This window comes from Hibiscus syriacus, unplaced genomic scaffold (genome assembly GCF_006381635.1).
Source record: "Hibiscus syriacus cultivar Baekdansim isolate YM2019G1 unplaced genomic scaffold, ASM638163v2 tig00111000_pilon, whole genome shotgun sequence".
In the NCBI taxonomy this organism is placed as follows: Eukaryota; Viridiplantae; Streptophyta; class Magnoliopsida; order Malvales; family Malvaceae; genus Hibiscus; species Hibiscus syriacus.
Window position 1 is genome coordinate 776,653 of NW_024062947.1, and position 20,736 is coordinate 797,388.

The 20,736-nt window shown below is 34.5% G+C and overlaps 1 pseudogene; it reads right to left on the reverse strand.

The window, feature by feature from the left end:
* Nucleotides 1–14,566: 14,566 nt before the first annotated feature.
* On the reverse strand, nucleotides 14,567–16,649 carry LOC120149282 (annotated as a pseudogene).
* Nucleotides 16,650–20,736: the final 4,087 nt, after the last annotated feature.

A 20,736-nucleotide genomic window follows, 5' to 3' on the forward strand; every position in this document is an offset into this window, starting at 1 on the left:
AAACAAGAGCTCAAGTTGAGTTAACCCAAATGAAATGTTAACCGAATATTAATAAAATCGAGTTTGAATAACTCACATGTAACACCCTCGGACCGATGTGGATGACCCAATCTGATATGAGGTGTCACAATAAAGCCACCAGAGCGACACACAATAAAAATCCAGAAAAAAATTTAAATTTTTTGTTAAACTATTTAAAACCGTAAAATAATTTATAGTTAAAATATAAGTCTAGAAAATCATTTATATATTAAAATAAAATCCTTCAATATCAAATAGTTAAACAAATATTCAAACTTGAATATAAAATAAAGCACAACCTACATGCCCCCTAATTACATGCACCATACTTCGCAAGCAACGCCGGTGGAACTCTTTACCGATGTCGGTATAAGCATAGAATCAAACTCTTTAACCTAAAATGGCAAGTAAAAGAATGAGCTTTGGAAAGCTCAGTAATATAGAACTACTATATGAATGCAATAAGTCATCGGTATATGGTAAAGCATAGATTTCCTTAGTGGGACAGACATCATCAGATTCTATTGATGATTTCATATTTCACTAGCTAAGTCTTCAGTTACAAACAAGGATGCACGGTCCGAATGAAGTATTCAGAGAGACATATTTAAAAGATTAAATTGGGGGTGTCTAGTGTGTTCCAACAAAACAGAGAAATGTATACAAATCCTTTAAAAACATTAGTAGTTTAAACATATTTTAAAACCACAGTAATACCCTCCAACAGAACACCAATACAGTACAGTTCCCCAAAACTGCATCCATAAGGACTTACCCTAAGTACACAACAAAGGATCCACCCTAAGGAAGTACCTTGGTGCCTATGGGCCTACCCAAGGGTCTCCTTAGGTCCGTAAGGAATTACCAGCTTGATCAGAGTTGAACCTCTATACTCTAGAATCATACCCATACAATATTCAGTAGAAATCATATTGAACAGTAACTTTAATATCAAAATCATGATACAATAGAATGTTGTAAAATGACAATGTAGTTATTTAAATTACATGAATGCCCTCTATCCATACACCAAAATATAGTCTCCCTACTAAGGGAGTATCTAGGGACCTTATAGCCTACCCAAGGAATACTTTAGGTCCGTAAGGAATTAACAGCTTGATTAAAGCTGAAGCTCCATACTCCAGCCTACCCAGATAGTGTCCCAATAAAACAGTTCAAGAAGTAACCAGTAGATTCCATGATCGATAAATCAGGAATGATTATATTTTCTAGTGAAAAAAGGTAATCAGATAACACATATCAAGTAGCCATTATTCATAAACTGTAAACCAATACATCAGTAAATCACATCTCAGGACAAAATAAATAATCATATGGCACATAGGGAATACACTAGAGAATTAGGGATTTTCTAGAGGTACTTGGTATTTATCAGGTAGTGAGCCACGAAATTTTTGTAAATTGATAGGATTCTAGAAATAATATCCCTATATAAAGGGGGTTTGATAGCTAATGGATTCATCAGTCATTTGAGAATTGATTTATCAAGATACCATAGTATTCAGATATATTTTGGATTCACTAAGTAGTTAGGAAGGTATTTACAATCTTTTACATCAAAGTGACTTGAGATTTCGGACATGATAGGAGTGATTCTATTATTCAGACAAACAGAGGCATTTTAGACATTTTGGTTTCTTGATGAATTCTTAGTAAATTAACCCAATGAAGTGAAACAACAATTTATATTATTTAGGATTTATAACGAATTATCAGGATTTCGAGTCCAGTTAAACTATCCAATCCCAACACTGTGATACTTGTCAATCATTCAACCCGACGTACTACACCATTATTCACTTCTTAATACTGATTACTCTAGTTGAATTTGATCACATTTAGAATCATCGTTGAATGGATCTTAGGGAGACGAACAAGTAGTCGAATGGTATTTATTTCATTTATGTATTGCAATGGTATCAAGAAATATTGACGTGCTTGATCTAGGGTTTCTAACCTTATGGACGGTATAACATATAAGTTCATCAGTGTTTCCAGACTTATCCAAGTTATCCACTAAATTTTAGGTCATAGAGGGTATTTAGGTCATTTTGTATTCAAGTTTATTCCGGTCATTTTGAAGTTTCTTGAGTAATTCGGTTAATTCAATGATTCAGATACGTATAGCGCTTCCATTCAATTCAACTTTTTCGTATAATATAGTCATTTTACACTTCAAGGGTATTTTGGTTATTTCCTTCAATCCATTTTTTCTATTTAATTCAATTTTCTAAACAATTCAAACATAAATAATACTCCCGATGTTTTAGTCTTTAGTTCTTTGCTGATAAATCAATAATTCTAGCTCTTGTACCTTCTCAGATGTTACGATATGATTAATAGCGACTTTCCGAACATATTCATCTATGCATTAACCAATGCTAACATGTTCCATAAAGTATACATAAGGTAGTAATGTACTACCTCGATTCTCGAGCCATAACAGTTAATCAATTAAATTCCATTTGATCTCCCTCAAACTTTATTTTTCACGTCCCATAATGTCTCGAATACATGGCAAAACCAATTACATTAGAAACAGAACTTAAAAGTGAAAATTCATATTGAATCGGGAGATAAAATGCCAAAAAAATTGCTTGTTGGGATTGAATTTGGCAAAACGCACTTCGGATTCGGACTCAAGACGTCGAAAAACTAAAAATGTGACTTATTTTTAAAATTTGACTTTTTAGTCAAAGTCAACATTGGTCAAACTCAAAGCCAACTCTAGTCAAAGTTAACAATCAGGTCAATGGTCAGTCAAAGTCAACGATTTGACTCTGTCCGAGTTGACTCAATCCAGTTGACTTAGCGAGTTTACTCAGTGAGTCGACTTAACTCGACCCGGTTCGATCTGACAGGACCAGTTCCAAAAGGATCCTGGATCGAAAAATGAATCCCACATGCAATATCGATGCATAGCGGCATATGCGGCGGTGTCGGGGGTCGCTTTGGAGGTCTAATCACTCCGGTTGCTACCTCGACTTCAAACAACGTGAACCCATAAAGAAATCAAGCAAAACGAGCAAAAATTAACCGAAAATCAAACCTGATTTTAACCACGCCAACGACGAAGAGAACAGCGACCATGGTACTACCCAAGGGTTGGGTTTTGAACGGGAGGCGATGGGAAATCCAACCACGCCGGCGGTGAAGTGAATGGACGTCGATGGTCGTCAAAAATTCTGATTAATCGAGGCGACGGGGGTTGGGGACGACGAAGCTTTAGAAAGCTTCCCACGACAAACAATGTCGTTGTTTAGTGCGGGGAGGCTCAGGTTTTACTCGTCGATCGACGGTGAGTTGAATAGAGGTGGTGGCATGTAGGGATGGGTATGAGACCAGAACCCGACGGGTTCCGACCCGACTCGATCGAGTTAGGATTTTTTAAAACAATTCGGGTTTGGGTTCAGGTCGGGTTTTTTAAATTTGATGTTTGGGTCGGGTTTGGGTTTAGGGTGAACAATACCTGACCCGACCCAAAAAATATATTTTTACTTTATATATTTAGGAATAATTACAATAATACCCCTCTGTATATTTTTTTAATTAAGTCACTATTTTATTGAATAAAAATAATATATTTTATTATTTCAGGTCAGGTCGGGTTAGGTGAAATCTTGTTTCATGCGGGTCAGGTCGGGTGGACCAAAAATCTGACCTAACCGACCCATGCCATCCCTAGTGGCGGGTGGAACGCCTACAGAAGGTGTCGTATTCAGGGAGGCGAAGGGGCGACTAAGGTTTGGGTGGAAAATTAGGGGATTTAATTTGGGAATTTTAGGGATTTAAATCCCGAGCCTTTAAAATAATAAAATGAATTTTAAATTAAAAATTCAGTGCAACATGCTGACATAACTTTTTTCTTTCAGACGTAACATAATTGTCTCGAGATTTACACTTCTACCAAGTATTCAAACATTTACTTTAATCTCATAGGTCAAATAATTGAGGTACATGGCTCAACACTTATTGGGTTTCAAACTTGTAAAATTTGTACAAGCATGATTCCGAAAATTCTTCAATTCAGTACATCATTGCAAAACCTTTTGTGGTAAAACACATTGTCTAAGTTTGGACCAAATACCTTGTTCTCCAATCTACTTGGGTAGCAGATCTTAATCTCAAAACTTTACTTATATAGTTTGGTTATGAGCTTATCAGCACAGAACATTTAGAGATGACCAAAACTCAAATCCAGGTTGGGTGTCGGGTCAGAATTTTCAAATAAGTAATCTCCCATAATACTCGCTGGTAACTTCCAAAATTGGGACGAATACTAACATTATTCCCTTCTTGCACAAATTGAGTCATAATAGATAAGATACTTTGGTACACTTATTACAGAATGATTACTTGACATCAGAGTTATGGCTTAGAAAAGTACGGTCATAATCTATGGGCATGTACAGACCAAACATCCTATGACAGATGATCGACCAATCTATCCAGAAGACTTGACTTAACCTAAGCTCTAATACAACTAAATGTAACACCCTCAGACCAATGCAGATGACCCAATCTGATCCTAGGTGTCATATTAGGGCCACCATAGCGACCCATAATAAAAATCCAGGAAAAATTTTAAAATTTTTGTTAATCCATTTAAAATCGTAAAATAATTTATAGATAAAATATAGGTTCAGAAAATCATTTATACAATAAAATAAAATTCTTCAATATCCAGTAGTAAAACAAGATTCAAACTCGAATATAAAACAGAACACAACCTACATGCCCCCTAATTACATGCACCATACTCCACAAGCAACGTCGTTGGAACTCCTTTACTAATATCGGTATAAGCACATAATCAAACTCTTTAACTTGAAATGGCAAGTAACAGAATGAGCTTTGGAAAGCTCAATAACACAGAACAACTAGATAAATGCAATAAGTCATCGGTATATGGTAAAACATAGATTTCCTTAGTGTGATAGACATCATCAGATTTTGATGATTTCAGATTTCATTAGTTAAGTCTTCAGTTACAAACAAGGATTCACGGTCTGAATGAAGTATTCAGAGAGACATATTCAAAAGATTAAATTGATGAGTCTAGTGTGTTCCAACAAAATAGAGAAATGTATATAGATCATTTAAAAACATTAGTAATTTAAAACATATTTTAAACCACAGTAATACCCTCTAATCGAACACTCATATGCAGTTCTCCAGAACTGCATCCATAAGGACTTGCCCTAAGCACACAACAAAGAAGCCACCCTAAGGGAATACCTTCGGGCCTGTGGGCCTACCCAAGGGTCTCCTTAGGTCCGTAAGGAATTACCAGCTTGATCAGAGCTGAACCACTACACTCCAGAATCCTAACCATACAATATCTAGTAAAAATAAGATTGAGCAGTAACTTTAATATCATAATCATGATACAGTAGAATGTTGTTAAATGACAATAGTTATTTAAATCACATGAATGCCCTTCATTCGTACACCAAAATACAGTCCCCCTACTAAGTGAGTGCCTTGGGGCCTTAGAGGCTATCGAAGTAATACCTTAGGTCCGTAAGGAATTACAAGCTTGATCAAGCTGAACCTCCATACTCTAGCCTACCCAGACAGTGTCCCAATAAAATAATTCAAGTAGTAGCCAGTAGATTCCATGATCCATAAATCAAGAACAATTATATTTTCCAGTGAAATCAGGTAATCAGAGGGCACATATCATGTATCTATAGTTCATAAATAGTAAACCAATACATCAGTAAATCACATTTTAGGACATATAAAATAATCACATGGCACATAGGGAACACACTAGAGAATTTGGGGATTTTTCATAGGTACTTGGTATTTATCATGTAGGGAGCCACGAAACGTTTGTAAATTGATAGATTCTAGAAATAATATCCCTATAAAAATGGGGTTTGATAGCTAACAATTCATCAGTCATTCGAGAATTGATTTATCAAGATCACATAATATTCAGATATTTTTTGGAGACACTAAGTAGTCATAATGGTATTCAAAATCTTTTACTTCAGAAATACTCGAGATTTCGGATATGATAGGAGTGATTCCATTATTTAGGAAATTAGAGGCATTTTAGAGATTTTGGTTTCTTGATGAATTCTTAGTAATTTAACCCAATGAGAGTGAAACAACAATTTATATTATTTAGGATTTATATCAAATTATTAGAATTTTGAGTCCAATTAAACTATACAATCCCAACACTGCGATATTTTCTAATCATTCAAAGCGACGTGCTATACCATTATTCATTTCTTAATACCAATTGCTCTAGTTGAATTGATCACCTTCAGAATCATCGTTGAATGGATCTTAGGAAGATGAACAAGTAGTCCAATGGTATTTGTTTCATTTTTGTATTGCAACAGTATCAAGAAATATTGATGTGCTTGATTCGGGGATCCTAACCCCTATGGACATTACAACATATAGGTTCATCAGCATTTCCAGAATTATCCAAGTTATCCACTAAATTTTAGGTCATAGAGGGTACTTAGGTCATTTTGTATTCAAGTTTATCCTGATCTCTTCGGAGTTTCCTGAGTAATTCGGTCATTTCAACAATTCGATTACTTATAATACTTCCATTCAGTTCAACTTTGTCATATATAGTCATTTTACACTTTAGGGGTAGTTTGGTTATTTTTTTTCAATCCAGTCTTTCCATTTAATTCAATTTTCTAAACAATTCAAACATAAATAATACTCCCGATGTTTTAGTCTTTAGTTTTTTGCTGATAAATCAATAATTATAGGTCTTGTACCTTCTGATGTTAGGATCTAATTAATAGCGACATTCCAAACAAATCAATAATTTAATAGGTGAATTTGTAGTTTGTCGGATTAAATACGAATTCTAGTGTCTTATACGTGTAATCTGAGAGTTATTCAGTTTAATTACTTTTCATCGCATTTGGATCGAGTTTAGAAATATATTAATCACACACATGTATCCAAACATATTCATCTATGAATTTACCAGTGCCAACATGTTCCATAAAGCATACATAAGTTAGTAATGTATTACCTCGATTTTCGAATCATAACGATTAACCAATTAAACTACATTTGATCGACCTCGAACTTTAATTTTCACATCCCTTAATATCTTGGATACATGGTAAAATTAATTACATTAGAAACATAACTTAACGTGAAAATTCATATTGAATCAAGAGATAAAATACAAAAAAAAAAAGCTTACCATGATTGAATTTGACAAAACAGACTTCGAATTCAGACTCAGGACGTCGAAAAACGTATAATATGACTTTTCGTAAAATTTGACTTTTGGTCAAAGTCAACGTCAAAGTCAAAGTCAACTCTAGTCAAAGTTAACAGTCAGTCAAAGTCAATGAGTTGATTGTGTCTGAGTTGACTCAGTGAGTTGACTCAGCTTGACCCGGTTCCAGAAGGCTCTTAGACCGGCGAGTGAATCTCACGCGCACTGTCGGCGCGTGCGGCGGTGATAAGGGTCGCTTTAGCGGGACGATCACTCCGGTTGCTACCTCGACTTCAAACAACGTAAACCCATAAAAAATAAGCAAAACGAGCAAAAATTAACCAGAAATCAACCTGATCTTACCCACGCTGACGAAAAAGAGAACGGCGACCACGATACTACCCAATGGTAAGGTTTCGAACGGGAGGCGATGGGAAGTCCAACCACGCCGACGGTGAAGCGAACGGAAGTTGATGGTAGTCAGAAATTACGGTTAATCAAGGTGACGAGGGTTGGGGACGATGAAGCTTTAGTGAGCTTCCTACGGCGAACGATGTCGTTGTTCGATGCGGAAAGGCTTGGTTTTTAGTTGTTGACCGACAACGAGTTGAATGGAGGCGGTGACGGATGACGGGGTGACTAGCCTTTAAAACAATAAAACAAATTTTAAATTAAAAATTTCAATAGCAGTACCCTAGTCGTTTAGGCTAGGGCATGGGTGACCTTTTCCCCGAGGGACGACCCTTCTTTAATTTTTTATCTATCGACAGAAAATTTGGGGTGTTATAATCACAACTAATCAATCATTAGTCGTCTTGATTAAAACGAGCGCACTGTCGGCGCGTGCGGCGGTGATAAGGGTCGCTTTAGCGGGACGATCACTCCGGTTGCTACCTCGACTTCAAACAACGTGAACCCATAAAAAATAAGCAAAACGAGCAAAAATTAACCAGAAATCAACCTGATCTTACCCACGCTGACGAAAAAGAGAATGGCGACCACGATACTACCCAATGGTAAGGTTTCGAACGGGAGGCGATAGGAAGTCCAACCACACCGACGGTGAAGCGAACGGAAGTTGATGGTAGTCAGAAATTACGGTTAATCAAGGTGACGAGGGTTGGGGACGACGAAGCTTTAGTGAGCTTCCTACGGCGAACGATGTCGTTGTTCGATGCGGAGAGACTTGGTTTTTGGTTGTTGATCGACAACGAGTTGAATGGAGGCGGTGACGGACGACGGGTGACTAGCCTTTAAAACAATAAAACAAATTTTAAATTAAAAATTTCAATAGCAGTACCCTAGTCGTTTAGGCTAGGGCATGGGTGACCTTTTCCCCGAGGGACAGACCCTTCTTTAATTTTTTATCTATCGACAGAAAATTTGGGGTGTTATATCACAAACTAATCAAATCATTAGTCGTCTCTAATTAAAACGAGTGCCAATCCCAATCTCCCAACTGTTTGGTATGAACAGTGATATTCCATTAATGGTAGCGACCTAACCACCATTTATAAATCATTAGTTACAGCAGCAAATTTGTATGTTTTCGTTTCTACTGTCGTATTCAGACATGTGCTTGTTTATATAATTGAAAGATGTAAATGACCCAAATTGCCTTTCATTTGAATTGTCCAAAATGAAAAGCAGATTCTCCTTTGTATAACACATAAAAAGCAAATTAACACGTGTTTGTCAATGACTACTGTCTTCTCTGTATAGCGGCTAAGCTTGTCCCTACTTTCTTGTCTTTGCCTACTTTCCCTTTATTCCAATATAAACCATACCCTTCTTATCAAAACTTTTTTAATATATATAAGATCAACTATGCATTTAATACATAAATTATTAATTTTTATCTATTTTAATATTTTATTTTTATTTTTTTTTAAAAACATAACTAACATTTAGATTTTGTTTTATACATGCATACAGCATACATTAAACCTGTAACTCGTGAATTTGATATTGTTAAAATTATTAAAAGATTACAACATAATTTTCAAAATTTTAGTGATTAAAATATAAATATATTCAAATTTTAATGACCATAAAAGTAATTTCTTTTAGGGCACATTATATGTTTAGTACCCATTTATCATTTTTGTTCCATTTTAGCCACCCATCTATTTTTTATTTCAAAATCATATCGAATATTACGTTTCGATTTCATTTCAATCATCAATCGTTAAAATATTGACGGTGATATTGACGTGTCACACCTGGCAGCAACATATAACGAGGGGTGTCCCCATTTTTTTTTGAAAAAAATTTTTATCATAAATTTAATATAAAATATTATTTAAAAATAAAACTAATATATTTTTAAAAGAATGTTGACACCTTAAACATAAATTGTCTTCCATTATTCATATTCATCCACTTAAAAAATTTCTTCATACAATTTTTAAATTTTCCCAAAATAAATTTTCTCTAGACACTTTAAAATTTTTTATAGTTTGGCCTATGCGTGTCACCATACATCATCATTGACTTTTTAAAAAATCATGTCATGTTAATAATTTTATTAATTTTTTAACATTTAATGACTAAAACAAAACAAATGTGATAGTTAGATATTAAAAGTAAAGTTTACCCTTTATTATATGGATTAAGATCTATTTACCCAATGTAAATTTTTTAATTTTACATAAATTTAGGATCGTTAGATAGGTGAAAACAAATGATTTGGATTGACTCTTTACTTTTTTCCCTAGTAAATATCTCTACATTTCCTACTTTTAATCTAAGCAATTTATTTTCACTCATCCAACGATCTTAAATTTGTGTAAAATTAAAATAATTTTACATTGTGTAAATGATCATACCCTTATATATATATATATATATATATTTGAAAAGTTGTTGATGGTTACAAAATAATATATGTTTATAATATTTCTCCACTAATGACAATGCATGTACATATATAGAAATAACTAATTGAATCTAGAATCTTAAAAAATAACAGTATTTTTTTAACTATCAATACTATTTAATGGATTCTTATATATATATATATATACACACTTTTAATATGAAACGTTTCTTTCAATCATATCACAAGGGAGATATAATGTAATTAAACAATAACATATTACACGTACGTGGTACAGTAAAAGGCAGTAAAATTTCAATCTTCCTTTTGACAAGACGAAAACTACTTAAATGTACTAACTTTTGATCATTTTAGTTGCATAAAATATCACATGTATGAGTTGTCAAAATTAATTAGCATGACTCGAGTCTCGTTTAAATCTGAGGTTGAGAAGGAAAACTCAGTAGAAAAATGACAATCGAATCAACATAATCTTGTGGGGAGATATGGGCAAGAATCAATGGACCATAAACATTAATAAACATGTGTATATGTAATACATCCAAGCTTATTGATAATGAATATTCTACCCTTTGGCAAGAAGCAAGGGACAAATATAGTTGATTGTTTTGAGATTTGGAAACTATAGTTTTGAGGCAAACATAAATTCCCATTAAAAATCTCGGAAAAACATCCAAAAACAAAGAGAGTCCAGTCAACGATTGTAAATCAATAATCACAATGATTCATTAATTTAAGCAACATACATTGAAATGTTCACACCCAATAACGGAGGATAATTTTATATTAGGATATAAACTTACATTTTTTTAGACGAAAACATATTTTTAATAAAATTTATATAAAAAATTTCAAATATATAATAATTTTAAATTTTATGGGAGGCGACTGCCTCATCCATCCCCTCGGTCCATCCATGTTCACAGCAGACAACCTTTGAACATCAGAAAAGTTGTTCGTTTGGAGTTCAAAACTTCAACATTTAACTTCTCTAAAAAGACTATACGTGCGTAATATGTGTCTTCGACTGGTACGAATGACGGACACAAATCAATTCATGGACAGCGGCATCATGTGTATACAAGAGACATATCCATTAATGGTCAATAAAAAAAGGTAGGAAAGAACAATATATAAATCATCGTTGTTCTGTTTTTTCTTCTCGTATGAGATTTAAGTTTGTGTTGTTTATCATTTCTAACTAGTAATGACAATCCCCCCATTTCACAGCTCAATTTAATTTGTTCGTTTGTGTTTCGATACTGGAATTTTATTTGATCAAGACTTGGAATTTATGTGAACCTAGCCTCAACCTTGAATGAGATTCTGAGAAGTTAACCATTTGATGGGTAGTTCTGCTAAACGGTTAAGGGAAGAATCTATCAAAAATATTAATTTCGCTATTTAATTTTAGGTAGAAAAAATAATATTTTAGGTAGCGTCCAATATTAACATTTTTTATAGAAAAAATAATATTTTAAGTAACGCTTTACCAGAAATGTTAAATATTTTAGGTATCGTCCAATATTAATATTTCCGGTAAAAAATAATGTTTTAGGTAGTGCTTTACCGAAAATGTTAAAAAAATATTAATATTTTTACTAACATCTTTTCTTAACTGTATATTATGACTAGGGATGGGCATGGGTCAGTTGGGTCGGGTTTTTGGTCCACCCGACCTGACCATAGAACAAGAGTCCTCCCACCTGAGACCCGACCTGACCCGACCAAAATAAAATTTCACTCAAACCGATATATAACTTAAAAACCTGATCTGACCCAACCCGAATTAACTTTTTATTTAATAAAACCTGACCCGACCCAAAAACACTGAATCTTTAATACTATCCTCAAAGTCAAGATTTTTTTTCCGAAAGCAATTCAGTAGGGATGGGCATAGAATCATAATCCTTTAATTGAAACCCAACCTAATCTAATACCACCAATCAAAAATAATATACAATCAAACTATCACTAATAGTTAAACAAAATATAAGTTCAAATAACAAATGAAACCCACATAAAACAAAACTAACATCAGAAACGTTAGCAAAACACAGTCCAAGAACCACGCTTAAAATAATGAATTTAGTGTATTCTAATTAATCCAATTAGCTAAGATCTCAGATCTTCCCGTGTTTTCTATCCTAGTCTTTGAAAATAACATGAAAGTCGAACTGGCACAATTCTTTCCATGTATAAACAAAATCATCAGCACAAGAATCTAATAAACACATAGCACAGAAAATCCTTTATCTATGCAAAGTCAAACAGTAAACCAGTACATATTTGGCTAGCAACTTACACTTAGATGGGAAAAAATGGACAGACAATGCATTGACCATGAAATTACAGTTAAAGTAGCAAATAAAGAAGAGAGAAACAACTCAACAAGAGAGATACGGAGATACCTGCAGTACAGAAATGGGAAAGCGAGTCGCTACGGTGGCTCGAACCTTCGGTGAAGAATTTACAAAGAGAATTACAAAGGGAATTAAGGCTCTGAGTTCGATTTCTTTGCATTGTCTGAATTTTGAAAGAGAGCGAGATGTTCGGGTTTAAGTGTTTGAAGCCTTGAAGGAGATGGCATGCCGATCCCAAATCAGTAAAGCACCAAATTAAAGAAAGTAAAAAAGTAAAAAAAATAATGCATTAACTATTTGGGTCGGGTAAGATTATTTTAACCTTAAATCCGACTCCAACTCAAATCCAAATATTTTAATATAAAACTTGATCCAACCGACCCGACCTGGATTTAAATTTTTTTTAAAAAAATTGATCTAATCGGATCGAACTCCGTCGAATTCAAATTCCATATCTACCCCTGATTAAGAATAACGTATCTTATATATCCCAAAAGTATGACTTTTGGTTATTTAATAAAACACCTAATTATAGTCTTCATATTAATTATTAACACCCCACGTTACAAACCACGTGTAAGGTAACAAATCCAACTCATGCTGCTGTCCCAAAATATGACCTGACATAGGTAGGGAAACTACTTGTGTAACCCCCCCCCCCCCCAATATGGGAAAATAGGACACGTTGATAAATGCACCTTTCATTGTAATTATGTCTTCATTTTCGTAAGATAATAACATGAGGACCTAATACTTTGTCTTCCTCATCAATGTCTGTCCACTATTAGTTTTTGGTCCATCCACTCCTTTTATATCAAAACTATAAAACTTTAAAAAGATATATTAAAGATTAAGAAGGATAAAATTATAAATTGCAAAAATAATTAAAATATTACTTTAATTTAATTAAATTTATTCATTTTAAAAATTTATGAATTCATCTATATTAACATTAAATTAAAAAGGAATTTAGATTCAATGATATTATATGTCACGTCATAATATTGTCAATGGACATTTTTTATTTTTATAAAATTTAATAATTTAAAATTATTTTATTTTAAAAATCTGTTAATTTCACGTGACATGGACGTAGAGTATTATAAATTAATAATATCTCATAAACAAATATTAAGACTTAATGCTTAAAATTAATTAAAAAACTTAATTCTAAAATGAATTAAAAATGTTAGTTGATTGGAATTTTCTGTTTGAGTACTTGATTTAATTTTATCTTATGATTATGTACTTATTTAGTTTCTCGATGTGAGAATTTAATTTCTGTCTGAGTACTCGATTCAAGAATTCCATTTGAGGACTTCAAAAATCAAACGTCTTTAATCCATTTATAAAATAACTTCCAAATAAAACAATTGTTACTTATTTCTGTGATTCTGTCTATTAATTTCATTTTCGTTCCTTATTTACTTTTAATTTTCTTAGTCTCTCTGTCTTATTAAAACTGTCTAGTCTATTGTTAATTTTTATAACTCAATTTTTTTTTATTTTGACTCATAATTACTTAAAATTTATTATTAATAAAAATACAAAAAATATATTTTTAAAATTTTTAATCAAGTAATTTTAAATATATTTTATAAAATTTAATTATTTAAAATATTCATGATTAGAATTTAAAAATTTTGAATTTTAAAAGTTAATAATGGAGATAATTAACGGGACAGAGTGAGTAAATATTTATTTAAGCCTTTAATAGATAAAGTGCTGAATTTAATGATTTTCATTAATATGAATACATAAAATTTGATATTAAATTTTCGGATTAGATTCTTGATTAATTATTTTTATAAAGAAACCCTCATCTACCATGATTAAAGGACAGGCTTCGTTTAAATCATCTACTATTTGAAATGGTCATCGGTTCCTTCTTATATGGGAGTGTTGCAGATTAGGAAAGGACGTTTTTTTAACCCTAATTTAGAAAGAATAATATATGAAGCTAAATGTTTACCAAAACAACATTTTTTTTAAACAAAATTTCGTATCACATCTGGAAAATCAACTGTGTTGTGATAAAGGGAAGAAAGAATCTCAAGTTAACAAGACTTGGTAGATAATAAAATTTCATTAATATGTTGGTTTTGTCGTTCAACAGTAAGCCGTGCTGCGGAACCTCTTAAAAGGTGCAAAGATTAAGGATTCGAAGCAGCATCGGGTTGTCGGTGCACCTCGGTGTCTTGTATTGGCTAAGTGCCGCCCCAATATTCCCGATGAAGTAATCCAAAATCTTATTGAAAGTCCCTGTTTCCACGACGCAAAGCTCCAAAGGCCCGATGGAGTTGGTCCTCCTCGACACGACGTAGCCGTGATCGACGATCGAAGCATCCATTAATCGACAGCACTCGCTCAGCACCCTCTCATCAACTTCTCCCTTGATTTCCCAGTAAATCATGTAGTGTCCCGGTTGATGCGCCACATCGACATGGCTCGTGAAATCGACGAGCTCCGCCCCATGCTTACACAGCAACTGAGACCCTCTTTCTACCACCATCTGAAGATCCTTCTCCGTGTTCTTGTCGATGTTAACGCTTAATATCACATTCTTCCTGCATATGAAGTTCAGTTTCGGTGTCCCATTGTGAAAACCAGCCACTTCCACCACATCTCCTAGACGATACCTGTAAAGTCCTGCAAAATTTCACATACAAGTGAATAATAAGCGATTATATACCGGTGCAGATGAATGTTTCAAACATTGATGTAAATAAGAGTTTCATACCGGAAACGGTAGTAAGGACAATCTCATATTCTTGTCCGAGCTTGACTTGGGAGAGTGGAACCGGAACATCCTCCGTGAAATCAACGGCCGAGGTCAAATCTTGCTTCTGTCTATAAAGGGGTATGAACTCGAAATAAGCAAAAGTAGGCATCACGGTGAAAGTGACATCCTCGGGATGCAAACCTGGATCAAGATTCGCCCCAATCCAGCCCTCGGTCGACCCGTAATCAGCACTCACCAGCGGCAACGAAGCCGCGTAATGCCTGAGCTTCTTCAAATAAGGTTGCATCGAGCCGGTCATGATGGAATAAACATACTTGGCATTTGGCCACAGCTTGGGGATGATGCCGTACCAGTTTGAAGCTCTATACTCCCTGCAAATCGCTTCGATCTGCGATGCCAAATGCGGGTTCGGGTTTGAAGAAACGATATCCAGCACGGCCTTTCGCATCCGAGGTAGTGTTATCGTCGAGCTCAGACTCCCATCCCTGATATCACTGCATAGCTCCCCCCATTGATCTTCAAAAGAAGAAAAGGCCTGGACTATGCTAAAAGCGAAGGTGGACGCGATGAACTCGACTTGATCGGAGAAGAAGAGGCCGAGCAAGAGATGACAGTAAGTTGATTGTTTATAGTCACCGCTGGAGATCACATCATGTGGACTGCAAGTGAAACACTTGGTTTTCAGTTGTTTGATTTTGAATTCTTCACTAGCATAATAGTGAGTAGTTGCTGTTCCCGCTGTTAATCCACACTTGGTTTTGAACTGTTTACTACTGTATATGAACTCCAGGATTCTTCCACCCTCCCTTATTGGATAAACCCTTCACAAAAAGATGGAAAAAAAATCAGCATCCAGCCAATAGGAAAACGACTCCATTTATCCCTTGCTGACACAATTAAAGAGTACAAACTGAAACCATGAAATTAAATACCTTGACCTATAAGCTGCTGCTAACCTAAAAAATCTGCAAAGTGGTCTGCGAGCTATGGCGAGTAAAGGGTACCAGCTTCTGCCGCCCTTCGGTGGTGCCGGAGCTTCAAATGAAAGAAACGCCATGGTTAAAACATATCACGATGAAGACTATAAAAAAAATGATGTACGTACCTTAGAGAGAGAGTGGTAATAGGTTGTTGTGTGAGAATAGGAGCAGTGTCCCCGTCTGCAATTCGTTGGATAAAAGGCTCGAAATCTGCATGGGAGGCTAAAGGGACTAAAGAGGCGTAAAGAGATTCCAATGCACATGAGTCCATGTCTTGGATTTCCATGTCCCCGAACCATTTTTTCAAGTACTCGACGCCATAGTTCAGATGAAGAATCCGGCAAAGTGTTTCCCTCTGAACGGCGGCTGCGTTCTTCGACAAGGTATCGAACCAACTAATAATGTCGTACTCGTGCCCGCCATTGCCATTACTAGCTTGAGCTGGTACTTCCATCAAGCTGCAAAAGCAACAGATCGAAGATTCTAAAACCAAAAACCAAACAAAGAGTAACCTTTGTAGCTCTAGCAGCTAGTGGTTGTTTGGGTGTCTCTCTCGGAATCAGAAATGGAGAAAGGGAAGGAGCCCACGGTTGAAAAGCTCATTTTCTTGATGATTAGGGGGCTACTTATCCTACGTCATATAGACCACAAGTGATGTGTTATCATTTTGAGATAGAGATTCTTCATTGGAGAAGAATGTGGCAGGGGACCAGAAACAGCCGGCCCTGACAACTTGGCTCCATAGGCCAGTTTCCCTCCAAATTTATAATTAGGGTAAACTACACAAATGGTAAATAATGTTTGAGTAGGTTTACGTTTCCCCACTTAAGTTTCAGAAGTAACATATTGGTCACTAACAGTAACAATTTGTAACAAATTGGTTACTCAACGTTAACGGTCATTAACGTGGGTGACGGAATGCTGAGCTGGACCATTAATTGCTTGCCTGACACGTTTTTATCATAAGTTTAACTTTCCAAAGCTTTTGATCAATATTCTTCTATCTTCTTCTTCAAATAATGAATATCATAATGTAACAACTATGAAATATTGCAGACCTAACAGCTAATGAACTGAAATCATCCTAACTGGAGGAATCAACACCCTAAATATGTTAGAAAAAGTAAATCAGCCAGATTTGCTAAGAGGCATTTCTCACAAAAAAAGACTTCAGAAGACGTATGTTATCTCCAAAAGACGAAGGAGAAAAAAACTTGAATCAGGAGAATGATACAAAGTTGGGTCAGTTTTCATTACCAAACGAGGAGCTTGCTAATAACAAGTATCATCTTGAAGAGCATTTGAGTTCTTACAACCGTTTACTAAGACGTGGAAGGTAAATTACCATTATCTTCATGTTCATAAACTTTATTTGTCCCGATTTAGTAAGACTAATTTAATATTGTATCAAAAGCTTGTCTTTAAAATTAAATAAGGCTTAGGTGAAATTGATCACTTTTATTATTAGACATTGACATTTTAATTTCATGTTGTGATCTCTAATAATAATCTTTTTACCATTTATTTGCATCTCTTAATCTTGTCTTTGATTCATAATAGGTTAAGTGATTATGTAAATTTGCTTCAAGATATGGAACAAAGGGGTTTGCATGATATGGATAAGGTAGGGCTGGTAATTTAGCTACATTTCTTTGGTTTTTCCAAAGAAGAAAAAAGGGTGGTTTTAATATTATTCTCTTTTATGAGAATATGAAATAGTTTGGTTTCAGGTTTATCATGCAAGTGCAGACACCCGTTTTTTGTCCGGGTCCACAAAAATATTAATAATAATAATAATAATAATAATATTATTATTATTTACTTATAATATTTTTCCATGGTGCAGACCCAAACATCACAAAATTGAGCCCATATTACAACACTCAGTAGACCCAGACACCCAAAGGCCCAATTCAAAACCAGATACAACCCAAACCGAAGCCCCACCAGAACCCAGAAGCTGACCCAACAACCTAGCATTCAACCCGTACCGTATCAGGTTCCGACCCGACCCGAAACCATAAATAGATTAGGGTTTTCAACATATCAGCTGTCAGCCGTCCCTGATCTACACCGTTGGATATGAACCCATCTAACGGTCTAGATCGCTCAAGGATTAGGGTTTCACCATAATGATCTCCACCAGCAGCCGCTCAAACCGAGCCGCCGTCGAACATCCCACCGCCCGATGATTGTCATCCACAGTGACTGAGTTCTACACCAAGTCAGAACAAATCTACAACAAATCTTATCCTAGAAACTATGATATCATTACCCTACAGAAGATTGATATCTACTGAAACCACAACCATAAAAAGAAAAATGGGGAACCAGTTTCAGACAGAGAGAAGAGGGGGCAGAGTTTTCAGAGAGAGATAAAAACAGAGAATACCATTTTGAAATATAAAAAAGGAAGCAAACAACACAGAAAGAAAAAACAGAGAGTTATATAACCAAAAGAGAGAAAGAGAGACACATACATTGATTCGAAGCTAGTGGGGAGTCCAAAAGTTACAGGTTTTCAAAGATCTCGAGAGGTAAAAGCCTTAGATCTAGTGCTCTAGTGAGGTTTTTAGGTCGAGAGGGGTTAGGTTTCGGATTGAGGGGGTTGAGAGGAGTCTTTTGGGAGTTTTTACTCCCTCCAGCCACTGTGAGTCGTCGTAGCTGCCGCCGACCGCAGCTGCCTCTCTCTCCCCGATGAGGGGATTTGAGAGAGTTCTATAACTCTCTCTCTCTGATTTTCTGTGAAGGAGAGAAAATGGGGGAGATGAGAGATTTAAGCCTTGGTTTAGACTTATATAAGCGGACTAGAATGGTGCCGGTTTGCCCCCTCTTTTCGTGTTTTGGGGTAATAACTGTTTAGGACCCCCTTGTGTTGTAATGTTCCTTTTCAGCCACTAAATGAAGTTCTATTTTATTTTGTTTTGAGCACTTATTTTTAAGTACTTATGTTTTAGTCCTATCATTATATGTTATGTTATTATTGTTAACATTTGACTTTAGTCACAATATTTGTAATTATTTCATTTTAGTCACTGATTCCATGTGTTATGATATTTTCTTTGATGTTTGAATTTGACCATGACATTTGTAAATCTTTTATTTTAGTCACTGTTGGCATTTGGTTTAATTATTGTTAACCCTTTACATTTATGTTTATTTCATTTTAGTCCTTAATATTATTTATGGTTTATTTTCATTTCCAGTACCTATATTGTTTAATATTTTCTATATTAGCCCTGGTTTATTTTTATTTTTGATTCAACATCTCAATTTTTTGTTAGTAACAGTTTGGTCCCTTAACTTTTCAAATATGTTTCTTTGGTTATTTATGTATTGATTTGTAATTTTTTATTGTTCTGTTGTGGTCCATTATGAATAAATATTTCGCATATTATGTATTTATACGTATCATATTAAATAAATGTTATTAGTCTTGTGTTGTAAATATTTTATTTAGCATTTATAATCATATTCGTTTCTATCTTATTTCCTTATCTAGCGATATATTATCCGAATAACTTCAAGAACCGATTTGTAAAATGAGCGTGGAAAGTATCACTTGGTCGAAGTGATGCGATCCTATACGAAATTTTAACGAAATGGAAACTTGAAATAAATTTAGTTTGTTTTAAGAATTAAATTTTATTATTCAAATGATCCAATATGTTTTATGTGTAATTTATTTGATGCAAATATTGATTTTCATTTCAAGTTCGGTATGCATATTTATCGATGAGGGAATATTCTTTACAGATAAGAAATAGAAGAAATAACTTTCCCGATGAAGGATTGCTAATTTCGAGATTTCTTTTCAAGTGAAAGAATGTTCCCTAATAATATAAGTAATTCGAAACAACTTAATAAATAAATCATATTTTAACTTTATATTCGATTCATAATTTCCACCATTTACGACAACGTGTAAGCGATCCAATATCAGTTTTTGGGCGTTGTGGGGGTGCTAATCCTTCCCCACGCGTAACCGACTCCCGGACCCTTTTAAATAGAATTTTTTGTAAACGCAGACCAAACTTTATCTTAAAAATGTTTTTTCTTAAAATTGTTTTAAAAGATGTTTTTAGGTATTCGATACCTAGCCCAAAAAATCGATGGAGACTCCCTTTCAACTCTAATTCAAATTCATTCAAAATCCCCATTTTTTTCAAAATAAAGGTCATAATTGTTTTTTAAAAACTATATTTAATTGTTTATCAAAAAAATAGTTATGACAGCTTGGCGACTCTGCTGGGAACTTTTTTTAGAGAGTCAGGTTGTAAGTCGCTTACACATTGTCGTTATGGTGGAAATTATGTGTTTGAGTCTTTAGTTAACTTATTATCTATTTATTGAAGTTTTTATTTTCTTTATTTTTAATTTTCATACTAACATTTTAATTTTTGCTTTCATTTATGTCCATGTTTAGTTGAGAGTTTTTATTTGTTCTTATTTTGAGTCAAAGGTTTGTACGTTCATCCTCACACACACCACGTGCATTTGCATGACATAAGCTCTAGACCCGAGCTTCGATCCAAATTAGTCGGGGTGAATGCTTT